Raw genomic sequence first — 6000 nt, forward strand, 5'->3', positions numbered from 1 at the left:
TGATTGTGACGTCACATCTTAGTGTTTCATATAAATTCCATAGTAGCAAAATCGTTTTGACAGTTCGAAAAAAGAAACTGATTTGACGAGTAGTCAAATACCCTATTATGTACCTTACTGTACACGCACAAGGTATAGTTTAGAATGAGTTGTCCAATCCTTCAATCTCAACAATTAGGTTAGCTCAGAGCTGAGACATCAATATCCGAGTGACACGTTCTCTGCCCGCAATTCGATTCCACGACCAAACGTTTGCAAAGCTAACGAGTAACCATCGTCTGTTAACTGTCAATGGATGAACCTTACTGTGAAGCCTTAAGGTTCATATTGGTTCGTAAAGAGTGCTTTTAAGTCATAAATGTCTATCCATTTGTGTCGTTTATAAAGTCAGCAGCATATGCAGCTTAGCGGGTATGGTGTTCAACGCGAAGTTCATATGCTCCTATTATTCAGGGTTCCGTACCCGAAGGGTAAAAACGGGACCTATTACTAAGACTCCACTGTCCGTCCGTCTGTCTGTCACCAGGCTGTATCTCATGACCGGTGATACCTAGTTGAAATTTTCACAGATGTATTTCTGTTGCCGCTATAACAACAAATAATAAAAAGTACGGAACACTCGGTGGGTGAGTCCGACTCGCACTTGTCCGGTTTTTTCAACAATAATCTCGAAAGGCCCAATGTGCATATAATGTACAGTCAGCATTTATAATAGCGGTAGAAACAACGCAACAAATCTGACACCCTAAATACCTACTTTTCCAATTTGATGTCACAATGTAAGTTCGGATTGGCCTCCTAAGCCAATCAAATTAAATCCAAATAAAAGCTTTTTGAGGAATTAATTCCCAGCAAGCTAGAAATCATTTTAATACCTTCATTAGATCCTAAATTCACATAATCCGAGTTTGCTCCATCCCAGGAGGTGTGGATAAATTTTGGGGGCCTTGGGAGATACATTTTACCTTGGATTGACAAGACCACTCGATGTACAAGGAACCCACCGTCAAAATCAATGTTACTACCTGTTATTGTGGATCTGGTAAAAAAAATCGGATCACAAAAAAAAGAAATTCAAAGTCGTGGAATTTATTTAAAATCTTTGACTACAAACTCATATTAAGGTAACTTACGGATCCTCAGATGTCAATTTTTATCATGATTAGAGTAAATTTTCCGTCGAACGTACCGTTTTTGAACTACAAGCAAAAAACTGAAAAAGAACAAAAAAAATTCCACAACTCCTGGAATAGCTAGCCATACACGTACGGATTTGCCCGCCGGATCTGCCTGGAAGATGTGTCTGACGGGCACATCCTTCAATATATGGCGAGAAATAGACACAGATTTGTCCGCCGGATGTCTGTCCGCTGTCCGTGCTAAAAACCAACGGTCGGGATGTGTGGAAGGTATTAAGACGATTTCCAGCTTGCTGGGAATTATTTCCTGGAAAACAGCTGGAAAAAATCTAATTTGATTGGCCTATCCAAATAGTCGGATAATTTAATATTGTTGTGTACATGAGTCGCTTGTTGATGAGTTGTTTGGCGTCAATTAATGGTAACTGATACCAAGTCCATGTCTCAAGATACAGGACTTACAGAAGTAATACCGGATATCGATTGCAGTTATTTTTTTAGGAAGGTAACTCCGTATACATAACTAGAAAATCTGATCGAAATAAATAATTGATCTCATTTTAACATGAACAGTCACCTGCAATAATATGTTACACAACGAAGGCCGCATAATATCTGACACGATCTTATTTGTAGAGCCTTAAGAGCGTGTCACATATTTTTGCGGCCTTCGAAGAGTAACATGTTATTGCAGACTGTACAATCGAGATGCGTTGCGATTATAACAAATCAAAAATATTTTATTAGTTTGAATAGTCATAATTGTAAACGAAATAAATGTCATATACAAAGGAAAATATGACCAAGATCTCCAGTGCCCGGGGCTGGAATCGAACCAGCGTCCTCCGTTCACGCGACAGATGCCTGTACCACTCGGCCAACCGGGCTCGGTGGCATGGGTCGAAATTTACAAGTATATGACAATTAGGGTATTTTCCTACTAGTCAATTCAGTTACTTTTTTAGCACTGTCAAAACGATTTGCTAATATGAAATTTATATGAAACATTACATCGTGACGTCACGGCCAACTCACCTACTTTTTACATTTCTATCCGATTTATTAAATAGAACGTGTGTTTAAAAATAACTCCTATCTGTGTTTTTCTAATAATTTTCTGGTGCTTTATTTCATGCATGGTGTAAAATAATTTATTTTGAATACAGTATAATACCCTATTTCCAAAGGTTTGTTGCACCCCCAGTTTAAATAGTAGTGTGTCTACTTGTAAGAAACACTAATTAAAATATGTATATTCATAAAAAAGTAATTTAATTTGTTCTTAGAGTGAATAATAATTATCACTCCAAATCGTAGCAATGATTTACCTATGTCCATACATCTCAGCGTATCGGTGCTACGGATTTGTAGCACTGCTACGGACGTCGTAGCACTCGGACGTTGAAGTGGCACGCCATAAATCGAGGCCAATAGTGGAATGCTGAGAAATTGAGTTTCCTGGAGCTAATATAGGGGAGCGCAACCGTTGGTTTGGGTTTCAAAATGTAGTTGGTTGGGTTTCTGATAATGTTTTGGCAATTTCAACCTGCAAGTGGCACCTGCCTACCGAAACAACGTTCACTAAGTCAAAAATATCATTTCTATAACTGCAGAACGTTAATAAATAGCATTTTTATGCTAGGGAAATAATAATGTTGTTTCAAAATATATTATACATATAGTTGATTGGGCTTCTGATGAAATTTCAGCACATTTCGTGTTTTAATTAAAATTAAAGAAGGATCTACTGTATTTTTGCATGATCTATATATCCATGCTTACTAAAAAAAATATTCGTTAAGAAGTACCAAGTTTGAACTAATTCTATGTTAAAATACATTGAAACGACCATATTAAAAACTATACAATTAAGTGTCTAAATTAAGGTCTAGTTAATAGTTATTGTTTTACAAGGGGCCAAAGTAGTTGTTTAACCGCTCGTGCTAATATTGATACTCGAGCAAGCGAAAGATTCCTAAATTGAACCACGAGCGTAGCGAGTGGTTCGAAAAATGGAATCTTAAGCATTGCGAGGGTTTCAAAGCACGAGGGTTAAACAAAATTTGCCCCCGAGTGAAACACAAAATTTTCACCACACCAACCCGAAGCAAATATTAAATGTAAAATATCAAACAAAATCAAACCAAATCAAATTCAAATGAATGTTATTAAATATTGATCATCCAAAATCATCATTTAAAAGTCAATTCTACCAGAAAACATAAGAAAACAACTCAAAATTTGCATTTGATTACTTTGCCTCACGTGTGAATTACGTTTTTGAAGTGCAAAGTAAGCCTTTCCGAGCTGGTGTGGTGAAAATTAATATGTATTGAATTAGAAATATCTTATAGTGATTATAAGTATACTGTAACGTAATAATAATTTGTTTGTAATCTTTCCAGGAAGAGCGAAGCGTTCTGGCACAAGTATATAATTTTATACTTAAAAGAAGGTTCCAACCTTATTACTCACGATATGTAATTGAGAAACCAAATTAAAGTATTTTTATTCTTTTATTTTAATTTCCAACTGTTGAATAATATATGAGTAGTCTTTCATCTATACAGGTTTAAGTTATTTTCTCAATTCGTTCCATTTTAATTAGAAATCAAGACTATAAATTGCACGCGTGAAAAGAAATGCAGGTTTAATGCTGATAAAAATATACCAGTTACCAAGAAAATAGTTAAAGTTTATGTGATTAATATGTGATACTATTTTCTTGGTCCATAACAATATATCAAAATTTTCAGCCATTAGATTACATGTAGTTCAGAAAAAACATTTCTTTTATAGTTTAAGAATAAAAAAACTTAGCCAATGCGAGCAATCTACTAACATGTTTAAAAATTTGCACCAATAACCTACAAACCCGGAATTTGTAACACCCTAAAAATTCAAGGTCATTTCACCACGAAACCAAAAACAGCTCGTTAACGCTCAGACCATTAAAACCAGTTTCATTAACTCATTCAACCGGTTAATTTACGCTCTATTACATGCCTGAAAATAATTAAGGCACAACTAATCAGGCAAAAAAATTACCATTTTTCAACACCAAACACTCTGCGACTCCATGCGACGATCCGTCTTAGAAAGCACTTAAGTACATCACTAATTGTAAACCAGATAACACTTGATAAATCACAATATTGAACACACTATCACGGGGTAGTAAGGTTCGATTTGCTGTGAATTCTTAATACGTGCCGCGACGTAGGGTTAGGTTGGCGATCGCTGGGAAACTGCCGCTACGGCGCGCCGAGCGCGGCCGAGTCCGCCCGACGGGGCCCGAGCAAGCGCTCGGAGGGCCGAAATTTTGCCCAGTCTTTCATATTTTATATCGGGACGGAACGGAATTACGGACTTTGCTTGGGTGGGTTTTTATGGCGGAATGGAACCAAGGCGGACGAACGCATTATTTGGTATATTTTTTTGGTACGTTACACTTTTATTGTTGGTTTTGCACCGTGTAATGTGTGATTTTAATGGTGCCCCGTGGAGGGAACCGTTCTATGCTCGCTTTTTTACGACTTTTATTTTTGATTGTAATTGAATTGTTACGGGATTGTTGTTTTAGGAGAGGAACAGCATTAGAATTAAATATGAAACTGCTTAGAAAATATTCTTGATATGTAAAAAAAAATTTGATGCTTCTTTTAAATTTTGGTAAGTTTTAATATTGTTTAATGATGACTTTAATATATAGGTAATATTTGAGTTAAGTGCTTTTTTACGAAACGTAGATGCTCATTCTGCCTTTGAATATTATTGTTAAACGAAACATTCTTATCCCTTTCCTTCGTAACATAAAGAGAGAGAAAAATATTGTAATATGGGGTTCATATTTCATGAAGAACTCAACATGCATGCATATGATAATTGATTATCCTAATGTAATATTACGCATAAAACTATTTTCCCATAATTATTCTCCAGCTGAAACAGCAAGTATTTTCGAAAATATTTTGCATAGGTTGTGCAGAATAGGGTAGATTAGGTTAGGTTTATTTTTATAATTTTTCAGAAATGTTAATAGCTTCAGCAATAACAATTATGCGAAATGAGTTTTATACGTAACATTACATTAGGACAATCAATTATTATGCGACGCAATATAGACCCGAAAATAAAGATGCAATTGCTTTCTTCCGTACTTACAATTCAGACATTCCCTAGAATTTTTTCCTGCGTATAAACTCCATTCATAATGTGTACATAAATATATATTATTCTTATCACAAATTTGACGGAGTTGAAGCTGACCGCAAATATTTGACGATTACCTTCGGATTGAAAGTCTTCAGGCTCTTACTACTAGGCTACCAGCGCTCCTCATTACATCATATTTATAAAACTTTACAAATTTTGAGTTGTAATGTTTTAATGAGATAACTATAGCCACATTGCTGGACTGCGAGTTTTTGCGGAATCAGATATTTTAAAATCCGCAAAGTATGAAACAATGTTAATTAGCCAACTAGCTGTTCTCTCTAATTTGTAGTAAGCTTTTAATTTTTACGAAGGTAACATATTTCTAAAGATGTGTCCACACCGCCAGTTAACTTTTGTGGAGCAACGTTGAGAAACAATTAAGTAGATAGGTATGTTACCTACGTAATGTTACGTTGCACAATGTTGCTCCATAAAAGTTAACACCGGTGTGGATGCACCTTAAGTTTTCTGAATGCCGTATTTAAAAAGTGTCAACAAAAACCTGTTATTAAGACACCTATACGGCTACCACCAGTTTTGACGTTGACGTAACGCTCACGTCTACCTAATTTACTTTCTGTACATCTCGCTTGCACTAATATGCCAGTACGAGCGAGATGCATAGAAAGTAAGTTACGTAAAC

At 35.8% G+C, this 6000-nt stretch overlaps 1 protein-coding gene across 1 annotated transcript in view; it reads right to left on the reverse strand.

The window, feature by feature from the left end:
* LOC134798128 (hemicentin-1-like) overlaps positions 1–4642 on the reverse strand; it is a 512059-nt gene extending 507417 nt beyond the window's left edge. The window contains exon 1 of the mRNA XM_063770470.1: positions 4188–4642. The gene's annotated coding sequence lies outside the window, so the exon portion shown is untranslated. The remainder of the gene's footprint in view (positions 1–4187) is intronic.
* Between the last annotated feature and the right edge of the window lie 1358 nt (positions 4643–6000).

This window comes from Cydia splendana, chromosome 16, assembly GCF_910591565.1.
Source record: "Cydia splendana chromosome 16, ilCydSple1.2, whole genome shotgun sequence".
Lineage (NCBI taxonomy): Eukaryota > Metazoa > Arthropoda > Insecta > Lepidoptera > Tortricidae > Cydia > Cydia splendana.